At 38.4% G+C, this 17,330-nt stretch overlaps 1 protein-coding gene across 2 annotated transcripts in view; it reads left to right on the top strand.

Moving 5' to 3' along the window:
* MKLN1 (muskelin 1) overlaps positions 1 to 17,330 on the top strand; it is a 337,548-nt gene that overhangs the window by 39,993 nt on the left and 280,225 nt on the right. The gene's annotated exons all lie outside the window — the stretch shown is intronic.

Below are 17,330 nucleotides of genomic sequence, written 5' to 3'. Positions count from 1 at the left end.
AACAGTGGGGTGCCTTCTCTGTGACAGCCACTGTCGGTAGGTGCTCAGGGTTGAGTAGCGAACAGGCAGATAAGATCCTCGCCTCTTGGTTGGAGCTGATGGGTCACAAACAAAATACATAAGCAAATGATCATCTAGTATATTAAAAAGTGATAAACCAACAGAAATAAATAAGAAAGGGGTAGGATGGGGGAGAATAATCAGGGTTGCTGAGGCAGTAACTGAACAAAGTACTGAAGGAAGAGAAGAGAGGAGCTATCATGGGAAAAGAATGTTCTAGAAAGAGGGAAAGCATGTTCAAGCAAGGTCAGCATGCGGGGGATACAGGGTTTTAATTATTGATTTATTTTTATTTAGAAAACACTTAGTAAAGTGTTTTACTAAGTAAAACACTTTAACATAGTAAAAGTGAGCATTCTTCTGAGCACTTTATATTGCATGTTTATATTGTATTATATTATATTCTATTTATATTGTATGTACAATATATTTATATTGTAACTTTCCTAATCTGGGCAATAAGCCCAGGCACTCTTATCATCCCCATTGTAAAGGGAAACTGAGGCACAGAAGAGGTAGGTCGTTGTGTAAGGTCACAAAACTAGAGAGTAGTGAGACCCGGATGAGTGAGAACGCAGGCTGTCTGGCTGTGCCCGGCCCACCCCTTACCTGCTGTGCTCCGCTGTCCCACAGCAGGTAGGGGCCCCTGGAGAGGTGTGGGCCCCCCGGGGTGAGATAGGCATGCTGCAAGACAGGCACAAAGGAACGACGGGGACATTCTTTCAGAAGGTTCTGGCACACTTACATGCATTTATGTTTGTGGACATGTGTATATGTATGTGTATCCTTGAGGTTTGTGCCTTCTTAGTAGTTCATAGGTAGTTCACATTAAATGTAAAACCATTTTAATTTACAGGAAGGAAAGGCCTGATTTAGGTATACTTTAGTTAAAGACAGTATGCTATCAGGTAATATTTTGGGCATGGGTGATATATTTTTAAAGTCTTACAAATGATTCCCTATCCTGAGGCTCTGGCAGTACTTGTCTGTCTCACTACCCTTCCCTAGAACAACAAATCAACTTTTTAAGAATTCAGTTTAATTTTATTATTGTTTTTAATGCTCACCTGAGGATACATTCATCGGCTGTAGGGAGAGTGAGAGAAACATCAGTGGGACAGAAACATTGATCGGTTCCTTCCTGCTGCGATCGGGAATTGAACCTGCAACCTCTTCGTGTCCGGGACAACGTTTCAACCCACTGAGCAACCCAGCCAGGGCATAAATCAACGTTTTAAAAGAACAACTCAGCCCTGGCAGGGTAGCTTAGTTGGTTAGAGCTTCACCCTGATACACCAAGGTCACATGTTCGATCCCCATTCAGGGCACATACAAGAATCAACTGATGAATGCATAAATAAGTGGAGCAACAAATGGATGTTTCTCTCTGTCTCTCTCTCCCTTTCTCTCTGTCTCTAAAATCATTAAATAAAAATAAAAATAAACACAACTCAGTAGTTTTTACTACACTCACAGTATTATGCAATCACTGTCATTATCTAATCCCAGAACATTTCCATCACCCCAGAACGAAACACCATTCCTGTCAGCAAATCCTCTCAGCTGTCTCCTCCACCCAGTGCCTGAGAACGCAAATCTGGCCCCTGTCACTATAGATTTGCCCATTGTGGACACTTCATATAAACAGAATCATGCAACATGTGGCCTTTTGTGACTGGCTTCTTTCACTCAGCATAATGTTTTCAAGGTTTCTCCATGGTTGTAGTGTGTACCAGCCCTTCATTCCTTTCTATGTCTGAACGACATTCCATTGTGTAAATATTCCACATTTGTTTATCCATCCATTAGTGGGTGAACATTTGTGTTGTTTCTCCTTCTTGGCTGTTGTAGATAATACTGCTGTGTACATTTATGTACACGTTTTTGTGTGAGCATATGCTTTAAACTCTCTTGGGTATACTTAGTGGAATTGCTGGGTCATATGGTTAACTGTGTTTAACTTACCAAATCAACTTTTGAGCACAGTGTATCGCATAGCATCTTGCAGCTTGTAAGGTGAAAAATGTAGGAGCAAGCAGTTGTCATGGCAAATGCCCTATCCTGTTATATTTGTATGAGATGGTGGCAGATTAATGGTGGAGCCTGCTTCTTGGGGTTTCATGTGTCATTGGTGCTCCAGGGATATAGTCTGCATGCAGATCTCACTTTTTAGGGCCCCTGCCACAGGATACATGGGGTGTGACGATGAGGAAGTCACCCTTGAAATAAGTGGAGGGCTCAGGCTTGAGTAACCCAGCTTTTCCCGGTGCACCTAAGAGCAACCACAGATAGAACCAAGAAGAGAAGAGAAGGCTTTGAGAAGATCACACAGCTCTCTAAGAATAATGTTAATGATATTAATAGAATACCTAAGTTTGTAGGGTCCACTACATGCCCAGTATGATGAGTGGCTAAATGCTTTATAGCCTTTTCCTAGACCTGCGCTCTCCAATACGGTAGCCACTGGCCAAGTGTGCTTGACATGTGGTTAGTTGGACTTGACATAAACCATCTATGTAAAATACGCATTGGATTTCAAAGATGCCTTGCCAAAAAGAGAATGTAAAATATCTCACTAATATTTTTACATGTTGAAATAATATTTGAGGTATGTCAGTTACGTAAAGTATATTACTATAATTAATTTCACCTGTTTCTTTTTACCTTTCTTAATGGGGCTGCTAGAAAATTTTAAATTACCTGTGTGATTCACAGTTGCAACACGCATCATATTTCTCTATTGGGTAACACTTGTTCTAGACTATTCTTCACAGTAATATGATCAGCCAAACGGTATTACCCTTCCCACATTGTGAGTGAGGAAATTGAGGCTTAGAGAGCTTAAGTAAATTGCCTCTGATCATACATCTGTGGCTTAAGAACAAATCTGTCTGTCTCCAAGCCTGAATTCTTGCCCATTACTCTGCGCTGTCTTCCCCTAGTCTGGAAATATCGCCCATGTGATGGACAAACGGTTATGATCATTAGCTGTGGCTAAGAGCAGTTTCACGTGTCCATTGCAGAGAACAAGAAAAGCTGTCCACGTCATTCTATGAGGTAGAATTTGGGTTGTATTGGGGACAATTGCCTGTGGGAAAGTTTCTTAAATACTAAGTCTTTGTACTGGTTTGGGGCTTACTAACCAAAGTTAGAAGTTTGATGAAACTATTTGAAAGGCTAGTTTCATTTCTATAGCCCCGTATTACCACGCACATCAGAGTCACAGGTCAGTTGCTACCGCAACACCCAGAGTGAGACGGAGTAGAGTGAGAAGAATCAGTGCCTCAGTTTTGTCCTTTTTTCCCTGTAAAATGTAAACCTGTAATTTCATCGCATTTCACTTGAATTTGTGAAAAACCTCAATGGGATATTTTCATGGCAATGCCACCCCTCTCTAAGTTGTGATGGAGAGAAGGCAAGACTGTATAGGAACGTCTTTTCATTTCCTTTCTTCCCCACTACCTAACATTATCTTCCAAAATACGAGCTCTGTCCAGAAAAATTCCAACTGTTGTTAATTTAATGAGAACAGTTTATATGACATCGATGTAAGCTGGCAGCCAAGGAGAGTGGACTGGAATGTACATGACTGAACAATGATGACTTCACTGTACTACTCAGTTGGGGGCAGTAGCTGCCATTGAGTGAACTCGTGTACTGTATGGCCCTCACATGCAAAATGACTGAGCCAGTAGAGCAATGAATCTGCATCAAATTTTGTGTAAAGCTTAAACATTCCTTCACAAAAACTATTTGGATGATTCAGAAGGCCACAGCTATGGGCAACTGGTGATTGGCAGCTTCATCATGAGAACCCTCCAGCTTTTGCATCGCATCTCATGCAGAGTTTTTTGGTGAAATATCAAATCACCCAGGTATCACCCTAGAGCCCTGATTTGGTGCCCTGCAGCTTCTGGCTTTTCCCAAAACTAAAATCACCTTTGAAAGAAAAGAAAGAGATTTCATACTGTTGATGAGATTCAGGGAACTATGATGCGGTCGCTGATAGCAATTGAAAGAATTGTGCGAGATGCCTACTTTGAAGGAGACTGAAGCATCATTATTGTCCTGTGTACAGTGTTTCTTGTGTCTTCTTCAATTCGTGTCTATACTCTTCATAGTGCATGGATGGATACTTTTTGGACAGGCCTCAGTATAATGTCTGAATGCAGTTGTGCTCTCCTTTTCCTAAGGCATCAGTGTCAGCCATCACTCACAAAGAACTCTTGTGTGTGCATATTAATGCTATTACCATGTTTTAGATACTATAATTTAATTTTACCTTCATGCTACATATACTTATGCATACCATGTATCATGGGTATAATTTAGTTTCAAATACCAAAGGGGAAGCCTGGTTTGGAAGACTAGTACTTTCAACTGTTTTTTCCAAATAGGGAGAATTGGTACAGTCAGGATTTATGCCTGAGGGTCTCATCCCAAATGTTTAAACCCTCTCGTATTCTTAGAAGCTAGAATGTTGAGGACAGCTATTAAGCAAAATCACAATTTTGTTTCTGTTTCCCCCTACCCGACTCCAAATTTACAGACTACCCAGAAATATGGCAATTTGACTCCTAAAAAATTAAGAGCAGCTCAAAAATCAAACTGTAGGAGCCTAAAATTCTCTTGATGTGTATGTATTATGTTTTTTAATTTTTATTTTTAAATTCAGAGTCAAAATTTTAGTCCACCTGAATTCATTTTACTTTGGTTTAAATAGCTACGTGGAAAATAAATTTCAGCATTTGTTTTCTGCTTAGTCATCCTTCCTTAATATTCCTTAGCGGTTTCGAAAATACTTCAGATAAGATAATAATGAAGCATAGAGAGTCCGAAAGATAGAATAGTGTTGGGATTCAGATGACCTGAACTCTAATTGTATTTCAACAACAAATCAGTAACAAGGTCTTAGGGAATTTAAGTACCACAAACATTTATTGGACACCTATTATGTTCAAGGCATTGTAAAAAATTCTATAGAATACGATGTGGATCCTTAGGGCGCTTTTCACTCAGAAGGAAAGAAAGCATATTCACAAACTATATCATAATATGGCACAGAGCATATGAGTAATGGAATAGAACTTACGGAAGCACAGAAGGAAATGAGCATCATTCCAGCAGGGGAAATTGGGCATGGCTTTGTGCAGAAGGTACTGTGTGGGATGGTCCTGGAAGTATGGGTGGGATTTCTGAGTGGGTCCAGAAGGAAAGGTACAGGGAAGAGGAGACAATGTAAGCAAAGGTGAATGGTAAGAAAGTGCAGAGCTAGTTTAGGAAACTTGTTCGACAGGAAGGCACAGTTAATTCTGGATAAAACTAGGAGATAAATTTTGACCTCCAGATTAAAATCATGTGGTGGTAGAGCTTGAATTTCATTCTGAGGAATTTGGACCTTATTGGTGGAAGGGAGGCAGACAGGTTAAAGAGCAGACTGATCAAGTCTTTTTCACAGTTGCTGACAACTCTGAGTGGTGAGCAGAAGGACGGAAGGTTGGAAGATCAGCCAGAAAACATTATGGTAGGGTTCTGGCGATGGGAATGGATAGAGAAAGCAGACACAGGGGACATTTGGGGGGAAGAACTGACAGGGCCCAGTGACAACTGGATATAAAATGCAGAAGATGACTGAGGTTTTGAGCATTAATAGGTCAGGTACTAGAGGTGCTAAAAATGTAAGAAAGTTTGCGGGGGGAGAGGCTGAGTTTGGTTTGGGGCACATTAGCCTATTCTGAACACATCAGCCGGTCACAGGAAACACAGGTCAGTTCCTAACTCCCCTCTCTCCAAAACCCTTTAATGCCTTCCCATCCTACTCCAAATAAAAGGAAAACCCTTACAGGGGCCGATAAAGCCTCGCACATCCTGGCTGCCCTTCTTCCCTTTGATTTCATCTCCTTCCTTGTCTCCTTCTTAAGGCACAGGAGCCATACTGGGCTGCTTGCTGTTCCTCCAAGGCCACTCAGTGTGAATCTGCCTTAGTCCTTTTCTTGGTTTTTCTCTCTGCCAGAAGCCCTGTTACTCCTTTACTCCTTTACTCCCATCTGTTACTCCTTTACTCCCATCAGCTCTTACTCAAGTGCCACCTATTTAGAAAGTCTTTCCCGATCATCCTGTATAAAGTGGCAGCCACCAACGTGCTAGCTCCCACCACTTTTCCCTCCCCCCTCTTTGCTGTTCGGCATTGTGCTTATCACTGTCTGACATGCTAGGTATTTATTTGTTTATTATCATGGCCCAGCAACTGAAGCTGTAAGAAACAATTAATAATGTAATAATCCAGTGTTTTCAAGGGTGCAATGAGATTTGTTCCTCTCACACACCATTATTGGGACTATACATTGATATAATGCCTTGGAAAAGAAATTTGGCAGTGAACACAAAGAGCCATAAAATGTTGATGTCCTGGAACAGTTAATGTTTTGAAAATTCTGAAAATCAATTCTGAGAAGATAATCTAAAATATGGTAAAGAAGATATGCAGGAAAATGTACATTGATATAATATTTATAATATTAAGAAGAAAGATTTTAAACATCTAACAGTATAAGGAGATAGTTAAATTAACTAAATTACTGTTCATTTACTTAATGATATGTTATTCACTGTTATAAGGATAGCTATGAAAAGCTAGGAAGCAACAGGAAAAATGCTTGTGAAACAATGTTACATTTAAAAGCACAAAATCCACAACTGTATACAGTATAATTGCCATTATCTTTAAATATACACATTGCCAATATCTCTAAATGAAAAAGATGAGAAGGAAAGTAACCCAAATGCCAATATTATTATTTTTTAAATATTTTATTTATTTATTTTTAGAGAGCAGAGAAGAGAGGGAGAGAAACATCAATGTGTGGTTGCCTCTTGAGTACCCCTCACTAGGGACCTGGCCTGCAGCTCAGGAATGTGCCCCGACTGGGACTAGAACCTGTGACCCTCTAGTTCCCAGGCCAGCACTCAATCCAGTGAGCCACACCTGCCAGGGCCAAATGCTGATATTAAATACTTTAAGATAATGGGATTATAGGTGGCTTATTTTTTTCTACATCTTTTAGATTTTCTATATGTAGGTTGCATTCTTTCTATAATGTGGTTATTTTATTTTTGAAATAATATATATATTTTAAATAAACTCAAGATGGATAAAATACTTAAATATAAGTCATGACACCATAACAGTCCTAGAAGAAAACGTAGGCAGTACAATGTCAGATATCCCATTCAGCGATACCTTCACCAATATATCTCCTAGGGATAGGGATATAAAGGAAAGAATAAACAAATGGGACTACATCAAATTAAAAAGCTTCTGCATGGCTAAAGAAACCATCAGCAAAATGAAAAGGGAACCAACTGTATGGGAAAACATATTTGCCAATGATACCTCAGACAAGGGTTTGATCTCCAAAATATATAAAAAAGTCATACCACTCAGCACCAGGAAGACAAACAATCCAATTAAAAAATGGGCAAAAGACCTGAACAAGCACTTCTCCAAGGAGGACATACAGAGGGCACATAGACTTATGAAAGGATGCTCAGCATCATTAGCCCTCACAGAGATGCAAAGTAAAACCACAGTAAGATACCACTTCACACCAGTCAGAATGGCCATCATAAACAAAGCAACGAACAACAAGTTTTGGAGAGGTTGTGGAGAAAAGGGGACCCTAGTGCACTGTTGGTGGGAATGCAGACTGGTACAGCCACTTTGGAAAACATAATGAAATTTCCTCAAGAAACTAAAAATGGAACTGCCTTTTTGAGCCAATGATTCCACTGCTGGGATTATACCCTAAGAATCCTTAAATACCAGTTCAAAAGAACCTATGCACCCCGATGTTCATAGCAGTGTTATTTACAATAGCCAAGTGCTGAAAACAGCCTAAGTGCCCATCAGTAGATGCATGGATCAAAAAACTGTGTATATTTACACAATGGAATATTATGCAGCAGAAGGAAAGAAGGAACTCCTACCCTTTTTGAGAGCATGGATGGAAGTAGAGAGTATTATTCTGAGTGAAGTAATCCAGGAGGTAAAAGACAAATACCATATGATCTCACCTATAATAGGAACCTAATGAATAAAACAAACGAGCAAAATAGAACCAGAGAAATAAAGAAATAAGGAACAAACTGACAATGATCAGAGGGGAACGGATAGAGGGATAACAAAAGAAAGGAGGGGAAGCATGTATAAAGGACACATGGTAATGGACAACAGCATGGGGATTGACTGAGGGCAGGTGGGCAGGGCAGGGGAGAGCAATGATGGGAAAATTGGAACAACTGTAATTGAACAACAATAAAATGTGTGTGTGTGTTTGTATTTATATATGATCAAAACAATCTGCTGCTACAACACAACTCACCCTCTGGACTGCATTGCTGGGTGTCAATGGGAAGTGTGTTTCCAGGCCAATGGAACCTGCATTTAAGACTGAGGGCCACTGACACCAATGGCTGGCCCTACAGCTCATTAGTCCCTGAAGTCTCAGCTCCCCCTCCTCTTCATTCCTGAGTTCTTCTCCACTTGCCTTTATAATTTTAGGCTATGTCCTCCTGATTATGATGCTCACAATCATGAAACAACAAAGGTCAAAAGAACACAGTCTGCCTTGTGCACCCTGACAATGTTTGTATGTCTGGGATTGAGGCTAAGCCCCCTTATCCACGTCTCTCTCCTTCCAGTTTTCCTTGCTTTAGCTACCCCCCGACACTCTGGTAGACATGTAAGGTTCCCTCTTTGCTCTCTTCCATGGTACTTATCATCATCTGATATATTTTTCTATTTAGTTGTTTATTATATCAAGGGTTAAAAATCAAAATGGTTAAAATAGACAAAAGAAACAATCCAACGTCTACCTACTAAGTGTCAGTTAAGCTCTTTATATGTATATTACTTTATTTTATCCTTACAAGCCAGCAAAATACTTGACACTCACACTTTAGGAATGAGGAAACGGAATCTCAGAGAAGTCAAACAATTTACCCAAGACTGACCTAGGAGGTTACCAAACCGGAATTTAAACTCTTCTTTCTGATTTCAAATCCTATGCCTTTAGCCTGTATAGTAATGAACACACATTAATTATCAAGGTAGCCTGTTAATTTATTATATAGACATTGCCCAGGCAAAGTAAGCAATTCAGTAACCAAATAATTCAACCTGAAACTCTCAATCAGTTGATGCCGAGTGTCTTTGTGTCTGAATTAACTAGTTAATTGCTTTGGGTTTTCTCTGTGTAATAAAATAACTATTAATAACTTAATAACTATTTCAGATCTTAAAATTAGCAATTTAAGGTATTTCCACTATTTTGGTTACCTGCAGCATTCTAAGTATTTAGTCCTTAACTAAAATAATTTATTTGTTTTGATTAATGGTCTTAGTTGAAGGATTGAACTTTTTTGAGACCAACAGCAACTTTTTCTGATAAAATAAAATCCTTAACTATTAAATATTAAATTAGATTCTTTCAATGGAAAGAATTATGTGGACTTAAGAATTAAGACTATTAATAGAAGACATGTATGATGTCAAAAGGAATAAAAAACTATGCTATTTCAGAGGAAATTTTTAATGAAAAGAGATTTTCCGTTTAATAATGCATCTATTTCAAGCAATAGTCAGTTTAGTAAAGATTCTAAGCAAATTTGTTGTAATGAGATTGAAAGGATTGAATAGGATACTCTGAGAAATATCACTCATATTGTTCACCATTCTAACAGCTCAGCAATGTTCTTTCTTGTAGGCCTTCTTTGACTAAAGTCCCATGTAGAAAATCCTTTGAGCTCCTGGCACAGACGTAAGAAGCCTTAACACAATCATCCTCATCGTAGCTAACATTTTTGAGAACTTACTGAGCCAGACTTGGCTACATACTGCACTTGATTCTCCTATTTACTGATGAGAATCCAATAAAGTAGGCAGTATTATTATACCCATTTTGGACAGATAAAGAAACTGAGGCATGGAAGTATTAAGTAACTCGTTCAATATAACAACTTCTTTTATTGGTTGTTTTGCCTTGTCTGTGATGTGAGAAAATAATATTTGTTAAAAAGTAATGAAAGGTTTGCCTTGGTCTGGGTGGCTGAGTTGGTTGGAGATTCATCCCGTACACCAAAAGACTGTGGGTTCGATTCCCAGTCAGGGCTCATAACTAGGTTGTGGGTTCTATCCCCAGTTGGGATGCATTTGGAAGGCAAGAGATCAATGTTTCTGTCTCACATCAATGTCTCTCTCTCTCTTTCTCTCTAAAATAAACAAAGGTATCCTTGGGTGAGAATATAAATAAGTAAGTAAATAAATAAATAAATAAATGGAATGTCACGTTCAACTGTACAGCTTTTATGTTGAAAGGAAAACTGAAAGGCTCTTCGAATAGGCCAGTGATTATTTCCACTGGAGAAATGATTCAGTGAGAGTTGAGATTTTAGACATAAGAAGTCTGAAAGAGTGTGTTTTCCTTATATAGACTGTAATTCCCTCACATCCCTTTCTCCTATCACCCTGCACCATAAATGTTCTTTCATTATAGAAGAATGTTTTCCTCTCCAAGGACTTTTAACTGGTGGAGCTGTCCTTGGTCTGAGAGGTCAGAGAAGAAAAGTTTTGTCTAGGGTCTGTGACTTCTCACGAAAGTTCCTGCACTTCTCGGTTGATGTGTAGAAATCTGCCTACCTGTCATGTAGAACAGATTGGGAGAATTCTTAGGAGAGGCTATGAAACTCTAAAGTCCTTCAGTGTGGTACATTTTTAGTTTTCTCTCCCTTTAAGCAATGTTTTTCCACCTTAGACTGGGAAATGGGGAACCTGACGTTTACCTAACTCAATTCAATACTTTTGAGTATGTACTTTGTGCATAATACAGTTACAACCACCACAAAAGATAAAGACAAGTTCCTTTTCTCAAAGACTACACATTCCAGTGATAAGACACTAACATATAAATACGTTAAACAACCCAACACCGCAAAGGGATGCATCAGACACCAAGAGTAGCATGGACACCAAGAGTTAGATGTTCAAGGCAGGCAGGGGGGCCTTCAGGGAGAGAAGAAATCTAATAACTTGAATAGGAGGAAGCTAGTCACAGAACAGAGTATATAGTTAGCCCCATTTACCTAAAAATGAAATAAATAAAAACTGTGTATGTATATTAAATGCAGAGAAAAAGGTTGGAAGGATACCCAGCAAATCTGGGAGGAGGAGCAGAGTGCAATTGGCGAGTGATGGGGGAGGGCAGGGAAGGGCTAGAATGCACAGGGACTTTTTACTGTATATATACTTCTATATTGTTTAAATATTTCTCCAGGAATTATGTAGTTATGCATTATTTTATATAGTTAAAAAATACAAAATTTACAAAAGGATGAGTATGGGGTTTGTAGAGTAAAAGGAAGAAGGTATTCCAGGTAAGAACTTGAGTGAGTCAATGCTCAAGGGTAGAAAAGTGCAGGGAGCCAGCGGACAGACAAGTGGGGGCAGCGTAGGAGGGATGTAGCAGGAGTGTAGCCTGGGGCCAGGTGGAGAAAGGCTGTGAGTGCAAGATCTAGGACTGTGAGCCTTTCACCTTTGACAGGAACCACTAAAGAGTCTCTGAAAGATTTGGTTCAGGGTTAATTAATCTCACTGCACAAGGATTAGTTTATTAGTGAGCATGCACAGAGACCCAGGAAAGTTAGACAGTATGAACGGAAGTCTACCTATCTTGCACGCTATGAAAACCATAGAAATGTCTCCCATTTTAACTGCAGCAAAAAAGGGTTTGATTGTGCTGTCGAATACAAATAAGGAGCAGCCACTTATACTTAATCCACAGTATTAATTTCACCATAAATCTTTGCATAATGTTTGACATCTATGAGAAATAATTCACATGTATGAGGGAGATTTCTATCCCTAGTATAAGAGGAATGACTGTTACATTTGTAAAATTTGAGTAAAAATTACTTGATTTTAAAAACAAAAATCAGGTGTATTCTGTAATATGGTATTTGTTTTAATTAATTTGTCCTTTCCTTGGGTGAATTGGTGAACTAATATTTTCTTTATTTTTAAAAATCTTTTTAAAATTTATTTTTAGAGAAAGGGGAAAGGAGAGAGAAAGAGAGGGAGAGAAACATCAATGTGTGGTTGCCTTTTGCATACCCCCTATGGGGAACATGGCCCGCAACTCAGGCATATGTCCTGACTAGGAATTGAACCAGCAATCCTTTGGTTCACAGGTCAGCACTCAATCCACTGAACCACACCAGCCAGGGCTGTTATTTTCTTTAAATTTGTGTTTATAATTAAAGCACTATTCAAATACCATGTACATGCACATATTATACTTTATTCATACGCATACATATTCATACAATAGACAAAGTTTAGCCAAAAGCTGTAGCTACCTGGGAGTGGGGAAGTAATCCTCCTACAAGCCAATCTCAAAGGAAACAATATAATATGAGGAAAAATACTGGAACTAATTGAATCTTGAGTCATGCATTGTGACTCATTTTAAATGATTGGATTCTGGGTAAGATGAATTTCTTCCCTGACCAAAAAGTGGAAGAGGGGCACGTCAGAGTCCCAGAGTGGTGATGAGAGTGAGGTTTGTAAAAACACGATCTTTATCTATTGCAAATTGTCTTATAACCAGAAGTGATGTTTGAGAAAGAAACAGTTAAATTTAATTTTGTTTTCACTTTCCCTCTTCAAACTTTAAAGACTTTAAATCCCCCTTGTCCCTTCACTGCCCCCCGCCCCCACCCTTGCATCTGCTTGCCCTTTTCCAGAGAGGCAGATGAAATCCTTAATAGGCCAAATTGAGTCTCCCTGACCAGGGAAGGCAAAACGAATACGAGGGGATGAGAAAGAGCCAAAAAGCTTTACAAATCATGTGGAAAAAAAGACTCCCGATTTCATATGTTGTGTTTGCCTCAGAGTGCCTTCTCTGTTCTTTTTAATCCTTCTTTATCCTTTAACATCACTCTGTGACATCTTGTCCCTTCAGGAAGAGGAGGGGCAGCACCAGGCATCTGACCTCGGTATGTTGGGAAAAGGCAGGAATGCAGGGCGATCCTGCGCCTTACATGATTAGACAGACTCATGAATTTTAGCAAGACAATTTTGGAATTAAAAAATCCTTAAAATAAAATCTAGACCAGAACAAAAAAATCTTCTCATCATTTTAATGTAGTTCTTAACACCCAGTTTTATCAATTCAGTTCAGTAAATACGTACTGCCGTCTGCCAAGTTGAATTTTTAAAAACCACGTAGTCCTGATGGCATTGTGCTAATCGCCAGGATTGCAAAACCACAGAATCTCAGCTTTTAGTACCATTTAGACAGAGGAAGTCTGTTCTCTGCCTCTTTCCTTTCTCTTCATTCTCTGTCTTTTCTCCCCAGCCTGTCTTCCTTTCTGATAAATGGGCACTCTATTTCATTTCAGAAAGCAATACATTTCAGAGGCAATACATTATTTGAACTGTATTTGAATCAGTCTGAAACCTCAAAGATGGAAAATCTTTTTGAGTTTGATGTTCTCCTACACATAGAAAAAAGATGGACCTTCTGTGAATGACAAGAACTTCAGCAAAGGTTGAGAAAGAATATTTGTGAGTGCAGAGGTTAATGAGAAGGTCATTCTAAGCAGGAAGATGGGAGCTGGTTTTGCAATTGCACAAAACTTTTTGAAGAGAAGAAGGCATAGGGATTGGTGAAGAATTGATATGCTAAGATAATGCTAAGAAAAATTAGGAACACCTAGAGAGTAAGGAAATATTTTGGACAAAAAATAATAACAACCACCCTCAGTTTATCTATTTGCACATCAACATATTTGAGACGAAACATGCAAAAACATAAATATCACTTTGCTGATGCAGTTAAAGATCCCCAAAAGCAAAGGAACAAATATCCCGTTCATTCCCAGTTACACATCAGAGTTAGTTGATTAATAATTTGTGACCTAAAATGAGTTGGGGAATTTACTGTCTTCAGTTTATTTCTGCTTTTGCTCTAGGTTCAGGGATAAAACTTTTAAGATTTTTGTATATCTAACATTTGTATTAAAGTTAATTTTATTTATTGTATTAAATTTGTTGTGTTATATTAAATTAAAATTTTTATTGTATTTAATTTTATTACATAAAATAAATTTTAACTTAATCAAAATATCAAAATTTTATCACAACATAAATATTGAATACATATAATTTATAATACAGCCTATATGTTTATAATCTACTTATATAAAATATGTTATTGAAATATATAATTAATAATATTCTTAATCGTCACATGTTTATATATATATTAAAATACTTGATTTTTTCTTTATTTTAAAAGTTTAATTGCTTCACTATTTTGTTTTTGCGATATTAAAAATGGCTTATTTTTGGAGTTTTATAACTATGCATTTTTTTATTTTTCTAACCAACAGCTAAATTTAGGGGTTCTGTGTTATGTCACAGATGATTCTTGTTGGTACAAAAAGTTTATATTTTGGGGGGCTATAGAGACATCTTGTCCTTTAAGCCTTATGTACAAAGTTTTTTGTCAATTGTTTCTTTACGCCCCTTGTGGTAGCCTGCCAGCAATAGGCAGAAATAAAGCTGAGACTGTGTCAAAAAATTCACTGTCCCACATTCATCCTTCTTCAGCAGCGTTTACTCAATAGTGTTCCCCATTCAGCTACTGTGCCAGCCAACGGAAACAGCTAGTTGTTGTCTGAAATGAAGAATAATTGGAAACATGGAGCCTGTTTCTTTTCCTGCAAGGAACAATTCACCCATTTAACATTCTTTCGGTGCCCTTGAATTCCGTGCTGGACGGTTGTTGTTGACCGTTTCAGTGGAGGCCAACAGGAGAAATGTTACCCTCCTAGCCTGCTGCTGACCCTCCCCAAGTGAAACAGTGACAGCCACCTGATGACCTGGCACCTCTACCTAGTAACATGTGGCACTAGCAGCTTTATCTAGGTATGTGGATATCAAACTGGAAAAGCCCACGAAGTTTAAGGTCACTTGCCCAAGGTCACTCTGCTGGCAAGGGTAAAGCGGACTGTCCGCTTCCATCATCACCTTATACTGCAATATGCTTTCGTCTTTCACGGCTAAGACTATGACTGACTTTGTAATCTTTCATACACATGTAAAAAGATTGTATACTCTCTTTTTGGGAGGTATATATTTGTGGGTTTTATACTACATGCTAATAATATATATAATGCATGTATAATAATAGACTTATAGGTTGTATCATTATACTCTTTATATTCTTGCAGTTGCCTCCATATTCTAGCAAATTCTGAGAGAGGTATACACTATGGATGTCAATTTCATCAATTCTGTTTGCCTTTCTAGTTGGTTTTGATTTTTTAAAAATTTTGTGCTATATCTTTAGTGCTGACAACTGTATTTTTTTTTCATGTCTATATCTGTACCATAGGAAATCCAGCTGGCTACATAGAAAACAATACCCAAATAAAAGTGGCTTACATAAGTACAAATGTGGTTTTTTTCAACCATAAAAGATGTCTAATGGTAAGAAGTTCAGGGCCGGTGGAGTAGCTGCAGGGTCATCTGGAATGCAAACTCCGTTTGTCTTTCTGTTCTGCCACCTTTACCATGGAGTGTGCATTCTCCAAGGTGTGGTGGCAGCAGAGCTTCTGTAGCACCAGCCATCACATATATATTCCAGTCAGAAAGGAGAAAAAAGAGAAAGGCAAAAATAAGTAGCTTCTAGCTGAATTAGACCTGGCCACTAAACTTTGCTTTCAACTTACTGTCCACCCCTGAGTGTAAAAGAGAAAAGTTGATTTTTTTTATTAGGACGCATGGCTGTGTCGAATTAAACTGAGGTTTTCGTTAGCAAGACTGAAGAGTGATGGGCATTGCATAGGCATCTAGCAATTTCTGCCACGGTGCCTTTAATCATTCCATCTCCTTGTTTTTTATTTACTACTTTTGGTCTTGAATTTGACACTAACATTGCCATTCTTGCTTTTGGATTTGCCTGACATACATCTGTCTGATCATTTGTTTTCAAAATTTGTCACTTTACTGGAGGTCAATTTCTTATAATAGCTTAATTTAGCTTTTTTTTTTTTTGCCTTTTTAACCCAATCTGAAAGTTTGTCTTTTGAAAGGGAAGTTCGATTAGTTCAAATTTATAATGGTAACGGATATATTTATCAGTATTCTTTCCATTTTTATTTTTACTAATTATTCTACTTCATTGTTGTTTCATTTTTTTCTTCCTTTCCTTAGGGTTACTGGCTTGATCCTTTTTGAAAAGTTATTTTCCCCTCTGTTAAGTTGAGAGTTTTCCTATGAAGTGCTTACTTCTCCTAAGTAAATTAGTATCTTTTTTTTTCCCTGAGTAACCTGTATCCCAGAGATTCCTGTTTCTCAGAGATTCGTTGTGAATGTGCCAAGGAAGAAGTGCAGGTGAGTTCTTCAGGGAAGGTCACTGAGGCTGTGCAATAATGAAGGAGGCTTGTGTGCCTCACCTCCTTCCACATCCTGCATAGACAGCTGCAAACTCCTAAGCAGAACTGGAAATGAGCCCAGTTCTGACTGAGCTCCACCCCTCTGCGCAGCACCTCCCAGACTCCCTTGCGTTTAGACCACTGAAGGAAAAGGAGAGCTATTGTCCTTGATTCGAAAAGTCCACACAGGAGTGGATGATGATAAGTGTTCATTCTCTGAGCCTTTACTAAACGCGAAACAAGTTATCACAGGTGGTACAGCAAGTAACAATAATGAATAACACTCCAGTATATTTTGTGCTTGCTACCCCCATTGCCTTTGTTTCAAAAGAAGTTTTAAAACCTTTTTTCCGCAGTAGGCTTGAGTTCTACAAAGTGCGGTGTACTTTGGTAAGGAACTGGCATATAAAATTTAGCTTTAGATTACTCGGTAAAATTATTAAGCCTTCTTTTTTACTTTTACATTTACATGATTATATTGTTTCTAAAAGAAGCCTTTTATCTCTTGTCTGGTTTCAAATTATACCTTCCGCCTCATGCCACAGCGGTGTACTTGTTCCCGAGAGCAATCAAGACTCCTCCAATTACGTGAATGGTACAAGTATTACCATCTAGGTAGGAATTCGGCTGTTTTCCTTTTTCATGGGGAACAATATAAAAGGAACCAAAGTTATGTGAAAGCCACGTGATTTCTACCCAACTCTGTTCTAATTTTCTTCTTTTTAAAAAATTATTACTATTTTAGATCCCCTCTGGGTATGATTTGGCTACAA

Source organism: Sturnira hondurensis, unplaced genomic scaffold (genome assembly GCF_014824575.4).
Source record: "Sturnira hondurensis isolate 20B ecotype Veracruz unplaced genomic scaffold, ASM1482457v3 Scaffold0006437, whole genome shotgun sequence".
NCBI lineage: Eukaryota > Metazoa > Chordata > Mammalia > Chiroptera > Phyllostomidae > Sturnira > Sturnira hondurensis.
Note: the sequence above shows the minus strand (reverse complement) of the source record. Positions and strands in the feature narration are given on the sequence as shown.